The 22,531-nt window shown below is 48.7% G+C and overlaps 1 long non-coding RNA gene across 1 annotated transcript in view; it reads right to left on the reverse strand.

Moving 5' to 3' along the window:
- LOC141411417 (uncharacterized) overlaps positions 1-22,531 on the reverse strand; it is a 559,189-nt gene that overhangs the window by 381,431 nt on the left and 155,227 nt on the right. The gene's annotated exons all lie outside the window — the stretch shown is intronic.

Raw genomic sequence — 22,531 nt, forward strand, 5'->3', positions numbered from 1 at the left:
TTGGGTCCTGGGGATCTTGTTAGGCAAACTGTCTCTGCCTTTATAGACTCCAGCACATGGAGATGGTCACTCCTGGGGAAGGAGAAACCAAGCCAAGGAAGGTGCAGAACTTTCCTCCAGGCAGAAGAGTGGCGAGGGGTCCTCAGCTCCCTCCCTCCCATGACCTGGAGCCTGGCACCCATTCCTCCTGAAGCTTCCCCCTTTCTTCTCCATTAAGTGGAGTTCATATGCTTGCTTATAAATTTATTGCAGGTGTTAAAAGTTCTTAATCTAGGCCAGGTATGGCAAAACACACCTGTAATTCCAGAGACTGGAAAGATCATTGCGAGGATGTCTGGGCAAAAACATGAAACCTTACCTAAAAAATAACTAAAGTTAAAATAAAGGAGGGGGGGGGCTGGAGGTGTGGCTCAAGTGGTAGAGTGTCTTTTTCACTAGTGAATGGCCCTGAGTTCAAACTCCGGGACCACAAAAGCAAGTTCTTGGTCTGCATAGAAATGATGGCCGCTGCAGGTATTGCTAGCATTAGAACCCAGCGCTGAGTCCTGCACTCACAGCAGACCATGGATAAACCATGGATCTCAGGACCCTAGAGACAAATTTGCAAAAAAGAAAAACACCTGTCTCCCTATCCAAACACAAGAGCCCACCACAGAAGGTTCTAGAAGCCTACGCACAGCAAGTTCTCTGCCACCGATGTCTCTGCTGCGTGTCACTTGTCATGTGCCATCTGGTGACACCGCTGGGATGTCTGGGGCTACTTATGAAGGAAGCTGCATGCCGAAGTCGAGAGATCCAGCACTAATTTCCTCTGAAGGGGAGAAGGGAAGACACCTGGAGTTTTCCGCTGACTGGACGCAGACAGTGTGGTCTGACTCTGTGACTATGGTGTGACTCCTCGCCATGTTGCATGGCCACTTTACAGACTTGTGGCAAAACTCCCTTCAGCCCATGGCACCAGGAATTCACCTGGAATTCCTATTTGCCAAAAGGGTACACTTGCAAAGAACAACTATTCTCTAACCAGAGCGGTAACAAAAGTGCAAACATTGCTTCAGAGTGGAAACTCGAAGGTGCAATCATGTACTTGATGTGCTGTACTTCTACAAGGCTGGGCACTCGACTGTCCTACCCTTTTTTGTACTCCGGGTCTGTCTTCCAGAAACCTCACCGCCTTCCAGTCTCTGAATCCAATACTGCTATTGCCTCCCTCAAAGGACAAAGTTATTAAAATAAATAAATAAACACAGAAAAGGGGAACACAGGCCTCACCCACAGGTGCATAGCGGGGTTAGAAACCAAGCATTGCTGGGGCTGTTGAAATATCTCGCTTCAGTTTAAAAGAAACAGTTGATTCACAGGAGGGGAGAGCATCCTCGTGTGGCTTCCGCATGACATCTGAGCACAGGGGCTTGAACTTGGCGCTCTGCCCATACCACCATCCCTGGTGGTAGCCGAGAGACCCTTCTTTGGTGGGAGTGTTGGTGTAGGTCAGCTTAGACAGCTTGGTAAGAGGGGCAGGAATATGGAAACGCCCTGGGCTACAAGACCCCATGCTAAAACCCCAGACAGCCACTGCACCCTGGGCCAAGGATTAAGATAATGGGAGCCCACACCTCATACCGAGGTCAAGCATGAATCTTGAAGGTGCAGTGATCTCTGTGGGACCATTTGTAGCGCTAAACCAAGAAGGGCAGAGGATCAAATGCACAGGTAGCCACTGCTCAGCTGTCAATCCCAATGAGCAGAGCTCACAGGGGTGGCCTCACTTTCATGCCACCTAGTAACCCCATCCTACAGGACAGCAAGACTCCAGGTCTGACAGCTTCATGCCCGCCTCACCCTCAGGGTGTATTTCTGCTGTGCTAATAAATCTCTCCTACTCTTTGTGGTGCCTGGGAGAGTCCTGACCTTAGACATTGTCCCAAGAAGTGAGAGGATCAGGAACACCCCAACCATCAGTAACCGAGGCAGTTATGCCCTGCTTCTCACCTGGTGTGACCAGCCATATCAGTGGTCACTCAGAGACGAGGCTCTCCATGGTGCTCCTTGTTGGCTCTCACAGGCCATCTTGTCCTTCTGTCTCAACCCTACTTCTTCAGAGGGCAGGCCAAGAGGAGTCCAGGGAATTCTGACTGGGTGTCGGAGGATTGCCTACCAACAAGCCTTCCATGGAGTTCACGGTGCCCCTTACCCACTGCCACCACGAACACTTTGAGCTGCACCTGAAAGGCTTAACCTAACGCCCCAAATGTTTATGAGCTGCTTACAGGACCTCCACTCCTGTGGCAGTCTCTTGTGTGAAGGGAGGTGACACCAGGTGGCCTAGAGAGTCTGCCAGGTTGTCAGGAGAACCACCTGTTCCTCATGTCTCTTGCCCCAGCAGGGGCCCAGTACAGATCTCCCAGTAGAGATTACATGACACTGACCTTGCACTAGTTTTCTTGTTTCTAATCTCTACCATGTCACCATGGCTCCTGGGAGACTGCCCTGCTCCCCAGCAGCTCCATCGCCCTGCCTGCAACAGCAGAAAGGGTCCAGAGAGCAGGGAACTACCGCTCCCTACACTGTGGAGCTGCCGAGGCAGAAAAAAGTGCTCTGTGGCCTGCAAGCTGCCAGTGCTACCTCTCAGTGGTTTCCATGTGTGGCTGAGGTCCAGCACCCATGCCCTGAGGGTCCTACAGTCTCTCTCCAGGCATGAGAGCAGCTGCCTGCTCCTAAAGTCAGAATTGGACCCGCCGGTCAGCACAGGGACATCAGGAAGGGCCCAGCCTCACGGCCTTCCCAGCAGAAGCGACATACATGCTCACAGCAGTCACCTGTGGGCTCCATAAATTCAGTGGAAATGTCAGAGTAAGAAGGACAGAGTGACAAGGAAGGACAGGAGGAAAAGAAACACTAGGCAAAGTTTTCCACAGGAAACATGGAGCGGACAGTGTTCATGGCTCTGTGCGAGTGAGGACTCCGGCTTCACTCATCTCACTGGAGTTACATGCACGACAGGAGGAGGTAATTTTTTTGAGGCTGAAATTGTGGTGATATGGTCTCTGAAGTCATTCTGAGTCATCTTTGGACGAATGAATTCTCAGTTACAAAAATTACTTTTGTAATGCTGGCTGCACTTGGAGATATGATCGGGAGATCGTATTGCTAAAATAAAACGTGTTAAATTTAACATTATGGTAATTCTTTCATTTCATTCAAGCTACTGTAAATTGCCATTGCTCTCTAGGTAGGCCATTAGTCCACTTCTTTTACTTACGTCCCTCCTTTCTTTTCTTTTTAATCCCAGAGAAATGGCTGTAATGAGTTACTAATAAAATGACAAATAGGAGGTCCCAATTCATTCAAAGATTGTGATTCAGAGAAGACCTGATTCGCATTCTGTAGTGAGCTGCAGACGCAGCAGCCATGTCCGTGCCTGCTCCTCCCACAGGCTCCGTCTGCTTGGGTGAAATGGTCACTCCTAGTGACTGTACCAGTCCCCAGGCACAAGGCCACTCAGGACATGCCGTCACTTCCAGGCTCCTCCTGTGCCGTAAAGCCACAAGCCTGACCCTTGGAGCTGGTCTGATTGACCAGTGCGGCTCCATCCCTGGTCACTGTCAAAACCACAGCCACACTCACAAGTTCCATGGACTCTCACTCTTAAATGTCCCGTATCACACTAAATGGCCTGTATCACAGGCCCTGCATAGCCTGTGGTAAACCTCATCTTTGAGGTCATCTTCAGGTTTTCAGAACTGTAGCCTGGTGACCTTGAAGCAGCAGTTAACTGGTTGTTAGAATTCCAGCAGGGCTGCAAAACTGAAGAAGGCTCCTGACTTTGGTCTCTGCAAAATGGGAATTCCGCCCAAGCAGAGTGAGGGACTTGATAGAGGGCTCAGAGCTGCCCAGCACCGAGTGACACTCCTATGTGTTCTTTGGGATGGTGTGAGGCAACAACTCACGGGACCCGCCACCGGCCAAGCTGTCTAGACAACTGTTGCACACACTCAGGGGCTCCTGTAAGTAAGGGGAGCTGACTCAGAAGGTACACAATGCAATTTGACCAAACCTAAATATAACCAGTAATGAACTTGACATAGTTCATGTTTTCAAAACTTTGAACTAAAAAGATTAGGCTTCACTTTTGTCATTTTTTTTCCCCTTGATTCTTTTTAGGTCTGAAATATCGCCATAGACTTATAAGTGCTGACGGTTCCTGTCCTAAACCTTGATCCTGGAGGTTCCGCTCCTCCCTGCCCGCCCCCACTGCTGAGCCAGGCAGAATCAGCATGACCATCACAGGTGGACAGATGGAAATCCTCATGCTCAAGGACAGACCTTTGCCTGCTAGTCAAACCCAGGCATTTGCAACCTACCTTTGTTACCTGACTCAGACCCAGCGCCCCTGGGAGAGCAGCCAGGCAGTAGTCCCTCTGTCCCCATTACGGCGTGCAGTTGGCGCTCCTCATTGCCCTTCCTCGCTGGGCCCCACCTGAGGCTTAATCTCTGTGGACTGGTGCCACCCAGTTAGACATGGCTGCTCTGTGCCCAAAGCCCTGCACACCTGTTATCCACTTGGTCTCACTGCACTATCTTACAGATTATGTTTTTCCAAATACAATCAACCACTTCACGCACACCATTTCTTCTCACTTGATCGAAGATTTTTACAGAGAACTTATACCTCACCACCTACCTATTCTTTATTTTCATGAACTCTTCACCAAATACATCTACAACTAACAGTCTATAAACCTTAATATACCACCTGCAATGTAGTAACACTTAATATACAAAACTTAACAGAAGTCCTAAAATTCTAAATATGAATTCTCCTGTAAAAATAAATATCCTCCCATAAAATATCTCTTTCTCTCCTAAGCAGTTTTGTCTGTCAGTTTATAGAGATGAGACACTAAGTGCCACTTTCCTGCATGTCCCCCTATTGATGCTATCTGCAGTGATCAAAATGGCTTTTAATATCATGTGGCATTGGATGGTCCAGTGATTAGCAATTACAGGGAAGGAGTAGTGAGCTGAATTAATTGGTTGCTGACACGGTGACACTGATAGACATCCATTACCTTATAATGGACACTAATGTGCAGAAAGCACCCAGCAAATTGGCCCTTCGGCTCCCACTGGTCACAGAGTATATTAAGTGCAAGTCAATGGGCACCCAACAGAAAAGAGCATGGCTTTGATGTTTGCTCTTCAAACAAATGCCCATCCAACAGGTATCCAAGACTGGTCTTGAGGGTGCACGCAGCTCTTCCCTCCCTTCTGTGCACAGTCAGCATACCGCCCCTGCCTACATGAAATCGTGACCTCCTGGGAGCCACACAGCAACTCTGGGAAGTTTCAGGTCTCGGTGTGCTCACCCACAGCCGGGAGGAGTTCAAGGTGCCCTGGACTAGAGAGTGGTTACAGAGAAGGTCTTTCTCAGACAGCCCAAGATAGCACTATCTCAGGACCTGGTTCTGTTACTGAGTTTAAGTTATGCCTTGGCCTCTTCACCCTGAAATACCCACATCCTATGAACACAGCAGGGTCCACTGTTCTTCTAATATTTGCAAATGTTGGGGGGTACAATATGTGTGAGTGTAAATATGTGAGTTATAGGTCCATGTTAGTATGTTAGACTTTTTGTCCCCATGACACAATACCTGACATAAACAACTTAAGGGAAGAAAGATATTTTGCTCACAATTTCAGTCCATCATGGTGGGGAGGACATAGTGGAACAGACAACGTCCCTCATGGTGACCAAGACATAAAAAGAGAATGTTTGCAGTAGCTGGCCTTCTCTTTCTCCCCCTTTTATTCCACCCCAGTCTCTAGCCTATTCGATGGTACCACCCACATTCAAGGTGGCACTTCCCACACAGTATATCCTCTCCGGAAATGTACTGACAGACACACCCAGAGGTGTGCGTTACTAATTCCCTCGGCACTTTCCAACCCACTCAAGATTTGTCATCCCAAGTCCACCCCTGGTCAACTTGACACCCAACCAAAACTCCTTAAACCGTAACATTCCACACCCCAGAAGACTCATGCCCACCTCATGCAGATGCATCCAGTCCATCCTCAAGAGGCCCAGTAGTCTTAACAGTTCCACCATTCTTCAAAAGTCCAAGTTCAAAAAGCTGGGTGCTGGTGCTGTCACCTGTAATCCTAGCTACTCAGGAGACAGAGATCAAGAGGATCAGGATTTGAAGCCAGCCCTGGGCAAATAATATCTTGAAAAAACCCATCACAAAAAAAGGCTGGTAGAGTAACTCAAGGTGTAGGCCCTGAGTTCAAACCCTAGTACAGAAAAAAGAAAAAAGTTCAAGTTCAAAGTCTCTTCTGAGACTCAAGGCAAACTCTTAGCTATGAGCCCCAGTAAAATAAAAAACAAGTTAAATATTTTGAAGATATAATAGCACAGAGTACACATTTCCATTCCAAAGGGAGGGATAGGAAAAGAGCAGGGAGGATCAAAACAAAGCAAGACTGAAACCCAGCAGGGAAAACGTTAAGTCCTTTAGTTCCACATCCTAGCCGGACATACGGTGATACAATGTGAGCTCAAAAAGGCTTGGGCAGCCTTGCCCCTGTGGCCTTCCATTTGTACCCCACCCACATGGCCTCCCTCTTGGACTGGTTCCACTCATCACCTACAGCTTCCCTTGGCAAACATTCCTGTCATCTCGAGCTTCTGGGGTCTCCATTGCATCTTTAGTTTCCCATATTGCCTTCTCCGGAGCTTCCTATGGGGATCCTGACCCTGCCACACTTTGCCTGACCTCCCAGGTCTTCCTTTGAAATCTAGGAGGAAGCCTCCATCAATGGATAACACCAAGGTCTGCAGCTAGCTTGAGCAATAACCAGGGCCCCTTGGACCACAGCTGCAGTGGCCTTTCAAAAGAGTCTAGATAGCTGAATGGTGGAAACAACTCCCTCATAGCTCTCTCTTAAGGCAAATTCTTTCAAAAGAGTTAAAACCTTCACACCCTTGAGTTTGTGATGGCTGGGTCCTGGCCAATTCCTAAGATGCCCTCAAAGCACTTTCCTATTGTCCTGATGCAAAGTGCCTGGCTTCTTTTTAATGGTGTTATTCTCTTCAGAAAACATGGCTTCCTAAAACCCAACTTTAAGTGGGATTTTCTGACCGCATTGCAGGTTTTACACATCTTTCTGTTCCTCACATTTTTGCTCACAGTTCTGTCAACTTGGCCAAAAGAAACCCAGAAAACCCATGCCACAGTCTGAATGCTGGGCTGTCTCGAAATTTCTTCCACTGATGAATTAGTCTGTCTGTCACCTTTAAACTCAGCCTCCCACTCTATGGGATGGTGCCTCCCACATTCAGGATGGGTCTTCTTCCCTTCGTTAATCCTCTCTGAAAACACCAACACAGGGACACCAGAGGTATGTTTTACTAATCTCGTAGGCACTTCTCAATCCAGTTAAGTTGACAATCAAGATTAGCCATCACAGTTATGGGTGTGTACCTGCAACCCAACTGCTGTGTTCCTAGTGCACTCCTGTGGCCTCTGTGACAGACCTCAGGACACTGATGCAGGAGTTCAACAGATTAACAGGACCTCCCTTCTATGAGTTGTATTCTAGGGTGAAAATTCATGGCAGAACAAGGACCATGATATTCCCAACAAATGCTTGGGGTCAGAAGCTCACCACATACTCACGTGTCTCTGTCTAATAGCAAACACCAGCTATTCAGAAGTGGGCCTCAGAAGCTTTTCTCCCAGTGGCAGTGATTTCTCTGAGGAGAGGGCCCAGATATAGGAACAGAGAAGAAAAGTCAGTGCTACAGGCTGCCTCCCAGAAGGAGAGTGAGGATAGCCACCTGTACCTGCCACCAGGAAATCTGAGCCCTGGGTTTGTGGCTGTGGAAAACCATCCCTGCCAGCCATTGGGAGCTGTCCTATCTGAGAGCACTGACAAGACAGCATGGTTGTGCCAGCTGGAAGACAGCTGAGGGGACACACAGTGCCCCATCACCTAGTCTGTCCACTAGACAATGTGACTGGAAGTGTTTCTGCTGGAATGAGTGCCACCTGCTCAAGAAGCCATGTGAGGAAGTAACAAGCTGATGCACAGTCACGGAGATCCTTACCAGGAAAGGACAGTCCCTGACTTACCCAATGCTGTTTTTTCAGAAGCCATGCAGACCACCTGGCTTACATCCAGTGCTGCGACTCAACCCACAGGCCTTACATGTCAGGGCTGCCTGTTGCTGCCCAGGACCACTGCCCTGTGTGTTGTCCCTTGGAGTTCAACGTCAGCGTCATACAGTGTGCTGGGCTGGTCCCCCTTAAGTCCTGAACCATCCCCTGTTCCAAGGGTTTTCTTCTTTCTCTTGGGCAGACAACTTCCCAACCAATCCCTCCCAAACATCAACTTCAAAATATCGTGAAATTGCTCCCAGCCTCTCCCTTTCCCCTCTGAAGAGACATGTTTCATATGAAAAGAAAATCCAACTCTGGGAGATAAAGTGATAGTGTGACTCCAGTGATCTCCAGTCCTCTGCATGAATTTGAACAACTGCCTGCTCCACCCCAAGCCTGTTTCCTCCTGGAAGAGGAAGACCAAATTTCCAGGACTGAAATTCTTCATTAGTTCTCATTGTGATGTGGGGTCTCCATGATACCCCAAAGAGTTGGTGATCAGATAGCTACAACCTGAGTGCACAGAAACCCAGAGGGAGGGGCTGTTCCTCAGAGCCCAGGCAGACTTTTCTCTTAATGATGGAGTGATGGGTAGCACAAGAAAAGGGAAGTCACACATTAACTCAATGTTTTTGTAGGAGGTCTGACACCAGGCTCCTCAATATTTTCATTCTAAGTCAGGAGATGGTGAAAAGTCGCCATGTGATCACTCCGTTTGGCGCCCATCCTGCTCCCCATATCACACTGTACCCCTTCAGCCTTATAGATCCCCTCTGGAGTAGGGGATGATGTTTCAACTCCTAGAGAATCTGAGCTGGAGCAGGCCAGCAACCCCAAGGTTCACAAGCTTGAGTGGAACAGGAGTGATGTAGACTATCTCACTGCTAAGCTACACGATGGGTGTGACGATGTTCCACACCAAAGGAACATCACCCAGCAGTGGAAATGATTTCCCAAGGCACCAGGGTGTTTTAGAACAGCTTCCCACTTCCAAGTGGCTTTGGATATAGGGAGCAGTTGTGTTGAGAGCCCCAAGCTCTAGAGTGCCCTGCTCCCACCTTTTCCCACATGTCATGTGGGAATGGAACCTGTGTTGCAATTAAAGAGCCAGCAGTGACCCAGTGCTGCTAAGTAGGGCCATGCTTTCTTCTGCTATCCTCAGGCCTTACTTAATGTCCTCTTCCTTCCAGGACCCCACATGATACTTGGCTGTCAGATATCTTTCAAGCCTCCTGACTGGGACAGATTCTCAGACACTTCCTGTTGCTGACACTCTTGACATCTCCAAGAGTATCCATCAGGTGTTTTGCAGAATGTCCTTGTTTGAGATTTGCTGGACTTTTTCTCATGATCGTCTAGGTCATTCTGTCAGGAGGGCCACCAAAGTAATGGGTCATTTTGTTCATGTCACATCAAGGCTGCCCTTGTACATGCTATCAGCACAACAGTCATTGTGGGTGCTGGCCTGGACCACCTGACTAAGGGTCTTGGTCAGGTTTCTCCCTACAAAGCTCCCTCAACCCCACACTCTACCCCCAGAAGGAAGTCACCATGTGCAGTCCACATTTCAGAGTAGAGTCGGCTTTCATCTCCTTGAAGGCAGTGTATCTCTGTGAATTATTTGGAATTTGTCTACCTGGGGGAATCTAACTTACCCATTCTCTCATCTGTTTATCAAACCATTTATTCATACATGTGGACTCACGGATAGTGGTCTTATATGTGGGGTTGCAATTCAATACAATTAATCCCACCCCCTTATTTGTAGGGGATGCATTTAAGCTGCTTGATAGAAGCCTGAAACTTCAGATAGTACCACACCCTCTGCACTCTGTGATTTTCCCCACACATAGATGTCTGTGATGAAGTTTCATTTCTAAATTAGGCCCAGTAAGAAACTAACATGAATAGCTAATAATAAAACAGAAAAGCCATAAAATATGCTGAAATAAAAGTTCATGAAATATGTTTATTTTTGGAACTTTCCTTTTAATATCTTTGGACCATGGTTTCTGAATAAACGTGTTTCTCAAAGGCTCCCAGCCATGGTCTCGAGAAGTCCTCCAGTCGCTCCCATGCCCTTGACATGTCCTTCTTGCTGCGTGGTTTCCATGACACACACACACGTTCTAGAAGCAGATGCACTTCAGGTTTGTCTGCTTTATTTCCCATATAAGTTCCCAATCCTGCAAACAGACATCTGTCTGGGAAGCCCCATTTCCTTTTGTTGGGGAATGGATCCAGAACCAGGATCCTGGTGCTAGGTGTGCTGCCTGTGCCTGGTGCTGTGGCTTCTAGGTGCTCCCAGCTGACAGAGCAAAGACACGCATGTATGCCTTTCACTGCAAGGCATGTATGCCTTTCACAGCTCATATGCCACATCTGCAAGTCTTTCTTATGTCACCACCTACATCTGTGTGAAGCGCCCTGTAAGTCCATACTAATGTCTCCAGTTGTAATCCATCAGCAGAAGACTCATTCCGGCTCCTTCTACTTACCCGTCTGTGACACCCACCCCACCATCCAGGCACTGGGGGTCAGGTTTTAATCCAGGTCTTCCTGATACCAGAGTTCACACCCATTACCACACTATGTCCAGTTGTGGTGATTTAATGGCTAAACAACGTCTAGGAAATGCAGTGTCAGGAACATGGTTGACACCCAACCTCAGGCCAAACCCCAGACCCCAGCCTCAGCTGCCATCAGCAGGCAGCCTTCAATACCACTGCCCAAACTCCTGTCCAGACCCATCACCTCCCATCTTTCTCCCCCTGGGCCAATGCCAAAGTCCCTTCCCACCCAGTGCAGAGAGTCAGCCACAGAGAGCATACGCTCCCTCTCCACTGAGCAAAGCCAGTGTGTGATGGCAACAGGCCTAGTCAGTCTTACCCTGTGCTGAGTTGCCGTTGTGGCCAGGAACTTGCAGAAGAGCTCTGGACAGGCCTCTGGACGGGGATCTCAGTTGGCATAGCCATGCATGCACCTAGATACATGTGTTGTGTTGTAACACGCACGTGTGTGCGTGTGTACATGCATGTGTGTGTTTGATGTGAAGAGAGACAGAGAGAGAAAGAAGGGGCGGGCCAGCATAGGAGAGGTGTGGAGACAGAAGACATTTGAGCAAAGTTAGAGAGACTATCAGTTTTGGTGCTATCGAGATACCAGTAAAACAGAGAAAGGGGAGATGGAAGGAAAGGTGACTTGGCTTTGTAGTAGAGCAATGATCACTGTCACTTGTGAGAGCTGCTTACCGTTATAGCTAGTTACCATGTGCAAAAGGACTGTTATGCATGTCGCTACCATGTGTTGGATTAAGTTTTAGTTGGTGACAGCACAAAGCTCGACCTTCCTGGTTGGCCCTTTGTCATTGTCTGGTGTGACCATTTCTCAACATGAGATCATCTAACAAGCCCCTCCTGGGAACGGTGAGGAGTGGAGGGGAGTCAGGGGCACGGTGGACTTGGGCTCCTGCCATAGGAACTGGTGAGGACACGGCGCAGGGCTCAGGAGGAAGTCAGTCACCGTGACCTCACTTTCATTAAATGCTTATCAGGGTCTCTGAGTCCACATCAGCGTTAGGGAGCAAAGCAATGTGGGGAAGATGGATGTCACGACATATCACAGCCTAGACTGACACACACTGGAGGCCAGAGTGTGGACCCACTCTGTCACTGCCCACCATCTCTATAAGGGCAAAAACTCAACGTCTGGAGCCTCGCTTTTCTTACTATTTAAAATGTAAACAGTAATATTTACCTGGCAGGATTTGCCTGAGGATTAAGTGTGATTCTGTCTTAAAGAAATTTTTGCAGTGTCTGGAACCCCTGGGTACCTGCCAAATAGATACATCTTTACCTATCATACGCCTATGTTATGCTACATTACAGATATTACGTAACTTATCATAAGATATGATACATTACGTAACTCACATATTATGTCCCAAATCCTTACTGATTAAAACTTAGAAAGTATGATATCTTCAGAAGTTCAAAGGCATTAGGCAGCTGGCCCTGGTAGAAGTGTGAGGACTTCCTTGAGAACATTTGTCTGTATACACAAATACCAAATAAAAGGAAATGCTGTTCTGATGACATCTCAAGGTCGTACTCAGTAAGGAATACTCTCCAACTCTACTTACAAAGAGATTGCACAACACTTGCTAAACTCTCAGCTTTCCCTCTAATTCCAAACCGGCTCACATGGCAGTCTGGTCAGCCACACGAAGAGTCCTTGGACTATCAGGAGGCAGCAGGCCTCCCTCAGTACTGCTCCCTGTGCAACTGACCACACTGCTGTCATGTCTTCGCCATCTTCCTTCTCACTTAGGCCAACTCTGCCCAATGCAGAGTCGCTTAGAGAATGCAAACTTCTCCTTCTCCTAATGAGCAAAGCCGGTCTGTGATGGCCTGTGAATGCTTTGCTATTTGTGAGATACAAGAAGTAGACAAGCTCTCTCCCCATGAGTCCGCAGATCTAAATCAGTCAGTTCCTTTCCCAAATGTGGGAAAGCGCAGGTGGCTCATTCCACATTGTCTCCTGAGACATATCTGCTGGGACCAATTGCTTCTTAGTTCCTTTTTATCCTTAGGGGGATAAAAGAAAAAGAAAAAATACAAGTATATACCTTTCTTGAGTCAATCAGTGCCCTCCCAAAGGATGCTCAACTCTCTATTTCTCACAGCATGGTATCCTTTTAAATTAATTACAGCTCAGAGAATTTTAGGGTGGATCTGATCTAGGAAATCATGCCATCCACCTTCTAGACCAAAGCTAGAAACCCAAGTGAAATGAGCAGGAGTAGAAGCTGGAAGCTTGACCCGAGTGGGCCACCCTGACTGAAGCAGGTCTAACACATCACCTAGCTCCTATCACTCACCTTTCACCCATCTCTTCTATACTGCTCACTTCTGTGGCTTCATCCTCTTTTCAGCCACCACCCTTGACCTCCACAAAACAACATCCATGTTTTACAGCTAAGCTCAGCCCTTCTTTCTCTGTATAGTCTAAGGTCTACACTCATTAACACCATACAGTGTTTGGTTTCAAGTGCTTTATATGGCGCCCATGGAGGAGTCACAGGCAAGGAGCGCTTTGACAATAATGGAATTATCTTTGGCTCAAGGTATCTCCTCTAGCTCCCCCACCTCTGCCCATAGCTTCCACAGGCCTCCTGCAGCCCAGTCCAGTTAGGACACCTATCCTAGCATGACCTAAATCTTCTTTTTGTCATGCAAATCACAGATGTTCAAAATTATACAGAGTTTAAATATTAATTTTCCTCTCTGTATATTCTAATTTCAGAATACCAAGGAAAAACTTGATGACTGGTGATTGTTATCATGTTATTTAAATATAACATGTATTTACTTGATAATATCCAGTCGTTTTTCTCGGTTGTATATGTAATAAATACACTCCCAATCCATAATTCTTTATGATATTTATCTGGGTGATATAAACATTCCTTTGAATAATAATGCTTTGTGTAACCTCCCATGACAGTTTGTCTATTAAAAGGAAATTAAATATACAAAAGTAAGGGAAACACCACTGCAAGGCAACAATGAACTTAGTAAATTCAAGAAGGAAAATGAAATCAGACTTATTGACAGCCTAAACTTTCCTTTCAGTTTCTCATGATTCATCACTTATCAGCAGATACGGCTGGAGGCCCCTCCTCATGTGACCCCCATGATTGTGGCCAGATGGAGAGAGCCACAGCAGCGCCTCTGGTTCCCCTCCCTGAGCGGGGTCTGGACCTCTGTGTGCTGCACCTGCTCTGATGTCTCCATGTCGCTGACTATTTCCTCAGAAATGGTCCCAAGATAAGTTTTCAGCCCACAGACCAGTTTCAGGTTGGGCGTTATTCAGCTAAGAGTCTGGTATTTCTGTTTTCCATAGACAATGAAACTCCTCCTTCCAGAGTGTTAGCCAATCCCTACCAGTCTTCCTGTGCAGATCGGTACAAGGAATTACATTTAGTATTAAGCTCTTGTTTTACCACTAGTCAAGTGTGGACATTCAAACCTTTAAAAACTTTTCAAAAAATTTTGGGGAGCCCAGGGGATGAGGCTCAAGCTGTAGAGAACTTGCCTAGCATGCACCAGGCCCTAGGTTCAATTTCAGTACTGCAAAAAAAAAAAAAAGGAGAAATGGGGAATGCTGACTTTAAATGGCAACAATAACTTTATTACAGGAGTTTGAGCATCGTGTTACCAATATGTGTTCTTTTTTCTTTTATTATTTCTGCCTAATGTTTAACAGAAGTCAAACCTGAGTAACCCCAGGAACATAATTCCTTTAAAAGGAGGAAGACAGGTTTTAAGTCGGGGGGTGGGAGTGGAATCTTGTGTTTGCAAACAATGTACTATTTCGCTATCCTTCTATGAACCATAAAAAAAAAATTAAAAGCTAGACCAGATGAGTGAGAGTCATTCCCCAGAGAGACTAGAGCGGCCCCTTCCCTGACCAAAGAGTAGTGTGTGCCAGTGTTCACTGGCAAGGGTTTGCTGATCGGTGCATAGGTCAGCTATGTGTTTAGTTGAAAGCATGAAAAGACAGTGCGTATTGCAGCTAAGAAGGAAAAGTCATCATTTTAAAAGCCCTCCTGGTAATGCCTTTAAACTCAGCAGTCAGAAAACCATTAGATTAATTACCAATCTGAGGAGCCCTCGGGGCAGTCCTGGGCTGTCCACCTCTTGGCCTGCTCTGAGGGGCCTTTGTGACTCCCTCACCTCGCTGAGTGAGGCGCTGGTGATGAGAGGGGGGTTCCTTTCACTAGTACTGGAGCCAGGGAGACTCTTCCACAGGTGGGGTTCCCCACCTCTGCCCAGGCAGCTAGGGCTTGGCTTAGGGAGAAGACTCTGCAGAAAACTCTGGAGTTGGTAACTACAGAGCCCGGTCTGTCCATCCCAAAGCCTGCATCTCCTCCACCCCTCACCACCTCTCACTCTAACACCCCATCACCAGTTACAACTGATACACACAAGGGACTAAAGAAAGTGACAAGTCACCCTCTCCCAGATGCAAGTGGGTCTCACACAATGACAGGAAGTGAGAACACTCCCAGGTGTCCTCCTGGTGGCCTCTTGTCTCCTTCCTCCTTTCCTTTCCCCTCCTCTCAAAGCCTGAGACTTCATCTTGCCTGTGCGGTTCAAGGTCAGACCTGCCCCGAGGTCTGCAGTCTGCTGTGTGAGCAACCTGAGGTTCATTGTCTCAATGGTGACCAGCGTCTTGCAAAGTCATGGCTCGACCCTAACACACAACGCTGGCTCAATGCATCACCCTCATTCCTGAAAGTCTGGAGTTAAATAAAAAGGGAATTTTATGGAAAATTTCCATTCCTGACTCTGTCAGTTCATGTCCAGTTGGCCCCTGCTGGCAAGCCTATTTCCACATTGGGTGATGATCTTAAATTTTATATCCTGTAAAATGTGGCCTTCAAAGTCCCAAATTTATGCTATTAACTCTTAAATACAATCTCTAGTCCCACACAGAATATTCTTCAGAGGCGAAGTGTTACAAACAACCCTGAGCCTCTGTTTCCTCACTTATATGTAGAAAACTTCTTCCTCCTCCACTGGTCTGTGCTAACCCCATAACTTCATTTGGAGGAGAAAACCCTTCGGATCCCAAAGTCACGGCTGGCAGGTGCAGTTGAGTTCTGGGAAGCAGATGGACAGCAGGTGAGACAGAGGCAACACCAAGCTTCTGATGGCACTGCTCCCCACCCCGCACTTTACACCGCAAGGAGGACATACACAGTCGGCAGGGCCCGGTGTCCAGTCTTGCACGGTGCCGTGGTGTGGCAGAGCCCAGGCAGGTGACCCCTGTGTTCCCCTTCCCATGCATTTGAGAAACTGCAGAAGGTCTCTTAGGCTAAAAACCTGCAAAGAAGGGAGCAGACATAAATGAAGCTTTAAAATAAAAATTTTTATTACTGGTATTTCGAGCTCCACAGAAGCAAAGCTGCTCCCCCATTCCTCCGAGTCAATACGCAGCAGCACGAAGTAAGTGCTGTCCATTTCTTTGTATTTCACGCTAGATTTGCCTGATGGATGAGGTGTACTTAAGCAAAGAGCACACACAATTTTAATAGGGCAGGTTCTCCGAATGTACATGGAAGGTCACTCCTATTATTTCAATTAACAACGTAAGCTACAAAAACACATGAGGGCGAATTAATTTAAAGCCTCCATTTACTGCTACTGTGAGGACATCTTTAGGCCCCTTGGTTGTCCTGGCAACTCCAGCATCCCAGCGGCAAAGCCGGCGTCTGGCTCCCGTCTCAGCACACAGCTGAGCTAGTACATTACAGGGAAGATGGTGTCCATGTAAATGTCGAAATATTTTCGTTGCCATAGAGATAAGAAGAATGGCGAAAATACAGGAGTACTTGACATACTCCAAGACAGACTTTTAATTAAAGCAAATCTCAGATGACAATGCCAAGATGGCTGAACTCACCGGGTCTTTTGTGCTCCCTCACTACACGCGGGAGCCCCCACCCCAAGACCGTGGGCCGAGCAGCGACTTCTGGCTGAACAGCCAATGAGGAAGCCTAGAGCCACGGAGAGGTGTAGTGGTCACGATCGTTATCTTTTTATTGAGCATGGAGAAAGGAGGGGACAAAAGATAGTGGAGACAATTTGCCATGTTTGCAACATATGGCTTCAGAGACGGGAGCCAAGCGCGTGCCGGCTTATCTCGGGCATCCATGGCTGCGGAAACCAGGTCTTGACAAGAACAGCCTTGATCTGGGGTGATCTGCTCCCTTGCCTGCCACCCCCTGGGCGAGCAGATGAGTGGGGTCACTGGAAGGCACTGTGGGGTGTGGGCTCGGCAGAGGCTGGCAGGGGACATCCCACCCATAACGGCGGGAGAGAATGTGACCTTTCTTCCAAGTTAGCATTTCATTTTTTCACTAGGACTGTGCAGGTCTTCTCCAGGTGCCTCCAGCAAAGGACTCTGCTCTCAACATTCCCTGAAGAAGCCACAGTGGAGGAATGAGTGTTGTCACTTCCCCGGAGCAGGGCCAGTGTGCAGGAGGAGGGTTGTGGCCGTGCAGGACAGTGGGAGGCGGCGAGCCAGCTGTCTAGACAGTGCTTGCCGGCACTCCCCACTTACTCATCAACCTTGACTTGCTCGTGGTTTTTTTCCAACCATAGCCAGGCTGAGGCAGTTCTTCCAGAGCTCTGTTCTCAGCCTTGTCTCTCTCCACCCTTTCTGCTCCTCATCTTAACCTTTTTCTTCTTAGCCCTCTACCCACAGACCTCACTGAAATGATGCCCAAGAGTCTCTGCCAGTTTCAGCCCTCACCTGGGCCCTGGGCTAGTTGCTACCTGACTTCTTCCACACGATGGTCCATTCCAAATTTGGAACATTCTCTGTCACCTCACTGTCTTCCCTTCTTCCCCTGCCGCCCCCCACCCCCAACCCAAGTCTGGAACCCGGTTCCTCCATGTCCTTCCTTCTCTACACCACCAGTTCAGTAAGCCCCCAAGTCACGGGTGACCAAGGACAGCAATCAAGGCAGTGCCTCTCCCCTGGCTAGGGTTGACACCTGCCAAACTAGATTAATCAAACTCCCTGGGCCATGGCTTTGAGTTTAGAACTGAGTGTGGGATGATGGAGACACACAGCGGGGCATGTGGGTTCCCCAGCAGCCAGCAAGGTGTCCCCTTCCTCATGCCCAGGCGCACCAGAGCCCACCCTGGGGTCTGCCCCCATCAGATTCCTCCATCAACTCAGCCCAAAGTAAAAATCCTACTCTGCTTAAATGAGCCAGATTTGGTTTCTGCCATTTGCAATGTAAGAGACCAAATAAAAACAGAAATTATATAGGAATTTTTATAGAACTATTTCAGCAGAATGTTAGAATGAAAAAAGGGAGGGCACAGTCTTCAGCAGCCATGTCATTCAAAGACCCGTGCTAACCCTGACCTCACCCGCGTCCCTTTGGCAGAGTGTGCTGTGGAAGCATTTGTTGGGAGCCCCACCCCCACCCCCACCCCCGGGCTCGAGGCACAGGATAGACTTGTAGCCTGTGCCTCTCACACTGCAGAAGGAGGCTTAATGGATGGCCAGGAACATGAGCCCAGAAGGCAACCTGAGAGAGCTGCTGGCCATCCAGGGGATAGGCAGCAAACATTTTTCCAGAAAAGGGGACAAGAACTGTCCTGGGAGGGAGGCTAAAGGAGAGTGATGGAAGGAGAGAATTCAACTATGATACAGTTGATTTATTTGTAAATGTCACAATGTATCCCAGCACAACAACAACAACAACAATAATAAAAGCACTGCCCTGGGGAGCAGTCTAGGGGAGTGGGGAGAGCAAGAGGTGTCATGACGGGAGCCTCAAACAGGGAAGCCCACACCCCTGTGTGGAGAAGCCCAGTCTGGGCCAAGCTTGCGCAGAAGTCAGAGTTAGGGCTGCTGGGACAGGATGCAGGCCCAGTCGGAGCGACAGCTACACGACCATTAGCAAATCCACCATTCATAGCATCATCTTTGGTGGCCACATAAAAATACATTCAGCCTAACGTGGGCTGGAAGGCAGTCGTGGAGGCTGAGAGAGATGGCTTACCTCAGACCCCTGCCACTTCTGGGACACATGGACACCCAGAGAATCTTGGGTGCTTGATCTCTTGCCATGGCCCTGTGCTGTGTCTATTCTTTCTTCTCCCAACTTTCTCCTGGGGCAGCCTGGCACCTGCCGGCACTCCTCTTGATGTCAGCCTGACCTCTCAGCCTTGGAAGACCCAACCTCATGGTTCTGCCTGCACTATGTCCTTCCTCTGACAAGATAAAATGTGCTGTCCTGCAGCCACCCAAAGAGTGCCAAATCTGTGGTCCAGAACAATCCATGTGCCAACAGCTACAGCCAAACCCAGCTTGCATAGTCCCAGAGTTTCTGAGTGGTGATGGCCAGGAATAAATGAGAAGACAGGCTCCTGGAGCGGTGTCTGGGAGGGCTGGCTGCTGGCCAGGAGCAGCAGTGGGGTGGGCAGGACTGGAGCAGGAGCCCACTGTTCCCTTTCTGTCTGTGCAGTGGCTCTGCTCTGCCCCCCATACTTTTGGGTATAATTGGATGATGAAGGGGGCGCCAGGCTCAAGTGTGTGGTCAATGTGGGTGAGTAGTGCTGGAGATGTCTGCTCGACAGAAGAGGCAATGAGGGACCCTCACCTCCCCATGGGGCACAGACTCTGCCAAGTCCTTTGGCCAGGAAAGAGAATTCAGCATCCCGGTGGGGATAATTGCACAGCTGAACTCAGGCCAAGCCAAATCTGAGCTTCTATGAGACAAAGATGGCATGGTCCATGTCCAACAAAGCCCAGTGGGACCCTGGCTCTTCTGGGAGAAACTCTCCTGCAAGGAACAGGACAAGAGAGAACCAGGCAGCCTCACAGAGGCAGAGCAGGTGCTGGGGACAGAGGGCTGGGGGCTGACCAAGTTCACTCTCACCTTGGGAGGTGGCCGCCAGCAAAGAAGGCTGGAACCAAAGCCAGGGAAGAGTGAGTGAGTGAGTGAGTGAGTGAGTGAGTGAGTGTGTGTGTGTGTGTGTGTGTGTGTGTGTGTGTGTGTGTATGAAAGAGAGAGAGAGAGAGAGAGAGAGAATTCATCCCACACAAGGCGGGAGCTGAGTGTGCCTGGACACTGGTGATGCCTTAGTCAAAACAAACTCCAGCTAAGGAAGGCAGGCAGCTCCTGGTGGGTCCGGATTCTACAGAGAGAGCCACCAGACTGGAGACCTGGGAACAGTTCTTGCTATAATTCAAGTCCAAGGCCATCAGGAAGCAGAATTCCTTCTTCCTAGGGGAGGCCAGTCTTTTTCTCTTCTAGCCTTCAAGAGATTAGACAAGGGCCATCCCCATCAGAGATGGTCACTATTTTATCCACATCCACTGAGTCAATGTCAGTCTCATCTGAAAAGTCTATTCATAGAACTGTCCAGAGTTGGAGCGGATACCCAGGTGCTGTGCCTGGCCAAGTGGACACGTAGGTCGAACGACCACAGACCATTCCTCACAATGCCTGCTTCTTGACGCCGGCCTGACTTTCCTGTCTGGAAACCTCGGGGTCCCAGGTGCAGAGTCACATGCATCTTCTGTTTCAGTCCCAAAGAGAGCTTCCACCATTATGGTATGTTCTAAACTCTTGGTGGTGGGGGGAGGGGAGTCAGAAACCACTGGGAGAAACTAATTGAAGCTTTGCGTTTTCTTGCCAGAAAACTGCGTACAATTTCAAGTTTTCTATGGCCTGACCTTCTAAGGTCAGTATGTGAGTTTAATAATCCAATAATTAAAAGCATGGACACCAGCTATTCAGGAGGCAGAGATCAAGAGGATCACAGTTCGAGGCCAGCCAGGACAAAAAAACTAGTGAGACCCCATCTCAGTCAATAAAAGCTGAGCATGGTTGCATACCTGTGCCTGTGGCTACACAGGAGGCAGAGATAGGAGGATCATGGTCAGAGACTGGCCCCAGGCAAAAAAATCCTGCCTAAATTAACTACCTAAATCAAAAAAGGGCTAGAATTATGGCTCAAGTGGTAGAGCACTTGCCTAGCAAACCCAAGGCTCTGAGTTCAAACCTCAGTACCATAAACAAGTAAGTAAATCAAAAATAAGGCATCAAGTACCCAGCTTTGGGGGAAGCTGTAGGCAGATGGGCATTGCTACGGTCTGGAGGCTTCCAGCTCTGAGTGACCAGGAAGATGGACGGATGCTGCTCGCGATGTCCGGGGAGGATGAGGGTTCCTCTTGAGGAACAATACCATGTGCTGTCTGTTATCTCACCAGAGCCCTGTCAGGAGGTGTGCCAATGGGGTCACCAGAAGTAGGTCTGGCTCAAGTCAAGACACATGCAAGCCACAGCTGGGTTCCTTCAAAGCCCACATCCCCTCCTCCCTCTGCCTCTTGTTCTGGGTGGAGCTGGGGAGAGGTCTTGGCTCTGAGGGGCAAGCTCAGCCTCACCCTTGGCCAACACCACCTTAGCCATGCATCTTGCCTGGGCTCTGTGCACAGGCAGTGAACTCTGTCCTGAAATGGCAGAAGAGAATGAAAACTGGTGTTATCTACAGGTAACAAAAGTGGTTGACCACCGAGCCCCTCTCTGAAGAGCAGTCCTCAGCGTTCCACCTCTGTGGGACAGACAGACTCTCCACCAGCAAACTGGGCTTCAGTCAGTGTCCTTCTGCTCTTCAGAGTCACAGTCTCAACTCCCCAAGTACAGTCCTGGTTGTGCTGTGTGCTCTACAGGAATACAGGTGAACACCCCTGAAGTCTCCAAGTGTTAAAGGGGCCTGGTGAGGAAAGCTAGAGGGCAGCCATAGAACACAGTGACCAGCACAGGGAGACCATGTAGGACACCCCTGAAAGTCAAGATTCACAAAGCTAATGAGGTTTTGGGGGGAGAATTTTTTGGTTTTATTTGTTTTTTGGCAGTACTGGAGTTTGAACTCAGGTCCTCATGCTTGCTAGGCAAGCATTCCACCACCTGAGACACTCCACCAGCCCTTTTTTGTGTTGGGTATTTTCGAGATAGGGGCTCTTGAACTATTTGCCCAGGGCTGGCTTTGAACCACCATCCTCCTTATCTCTGTCTCTCGAATAGCTAGGATTACAGGTGTGAGCCACTGACACCCAGCTGTTAATGAGGTTTTAAAGCGACACAAAGACAGGGCCTTCTTAGTGCAGTGAGATTTGTGTGCTACTCCAGTAGGAAAGGGGTTGCAGCACCAACGTGGGGTCTGGAGCCACTGGGGAGATTTGTTAACGTTGCACAGACACAGAAGCTTGAGAAGAAAGTAGCTTCTGACAGGAGGAGCAGGTGCGTGGATCTGGATGGGGTCAATGAGCAGTTAGTGAATGCTAGCTACAGTGGGTGAACCAAGAACAGTTCCCGAAGCCCATCTGACTACACTGCAGAGCTGCCCAGCTCCTCCCACCCCTCCCTGGGTCCTTAAGAGGAAGGGTGTGGGATATGCCATTACCCCTAAGCTAAAAATAAGGAAACAGGAAGGAGAACATCTGTCCTGGATCCATGGCTGTGAAATGTCAGTGGCAAGCTGACCCCAGCACTGCTGTTCAGAGGCAGTGAAGTTAGACACCTGTGTACCATGTTCCAGGCTAAGCCCCCAGCACTGGCCACGGGCAGTGGCAGGAACAGAGTCTTTCAAAGGCCACATGTCCCATGGCGCCTTTGTTCTGGCCCTGCAGAGAAAGCCAGGCTGCAGAAGCAAAGTGACAAGGCTCACGCTGTTGAGTGGTGGGGGCCTGCAGGGTGAGGGTGGTGCGTGGGGCAGTCTGAGGGCAGGAACGAGTGTACCATAACTCAGGGACATGTCGTGTTTGGAACTGTT

The sequence above is a fragment of the Castor canadensis genome, chromosome 10 (genome assembly GCF_047511655.1).
Source record: "Castor canadensis chromosome 10, mCasCan1.hap1v2, whole genome shotgun sequence".
Classification (NCBI taxonomy): domain Eukaryota; kingdom Metazoa; phylum Chordata; class Mammalia; order Rodentia; family Castoridae; genus Castor; species Castor canadensis.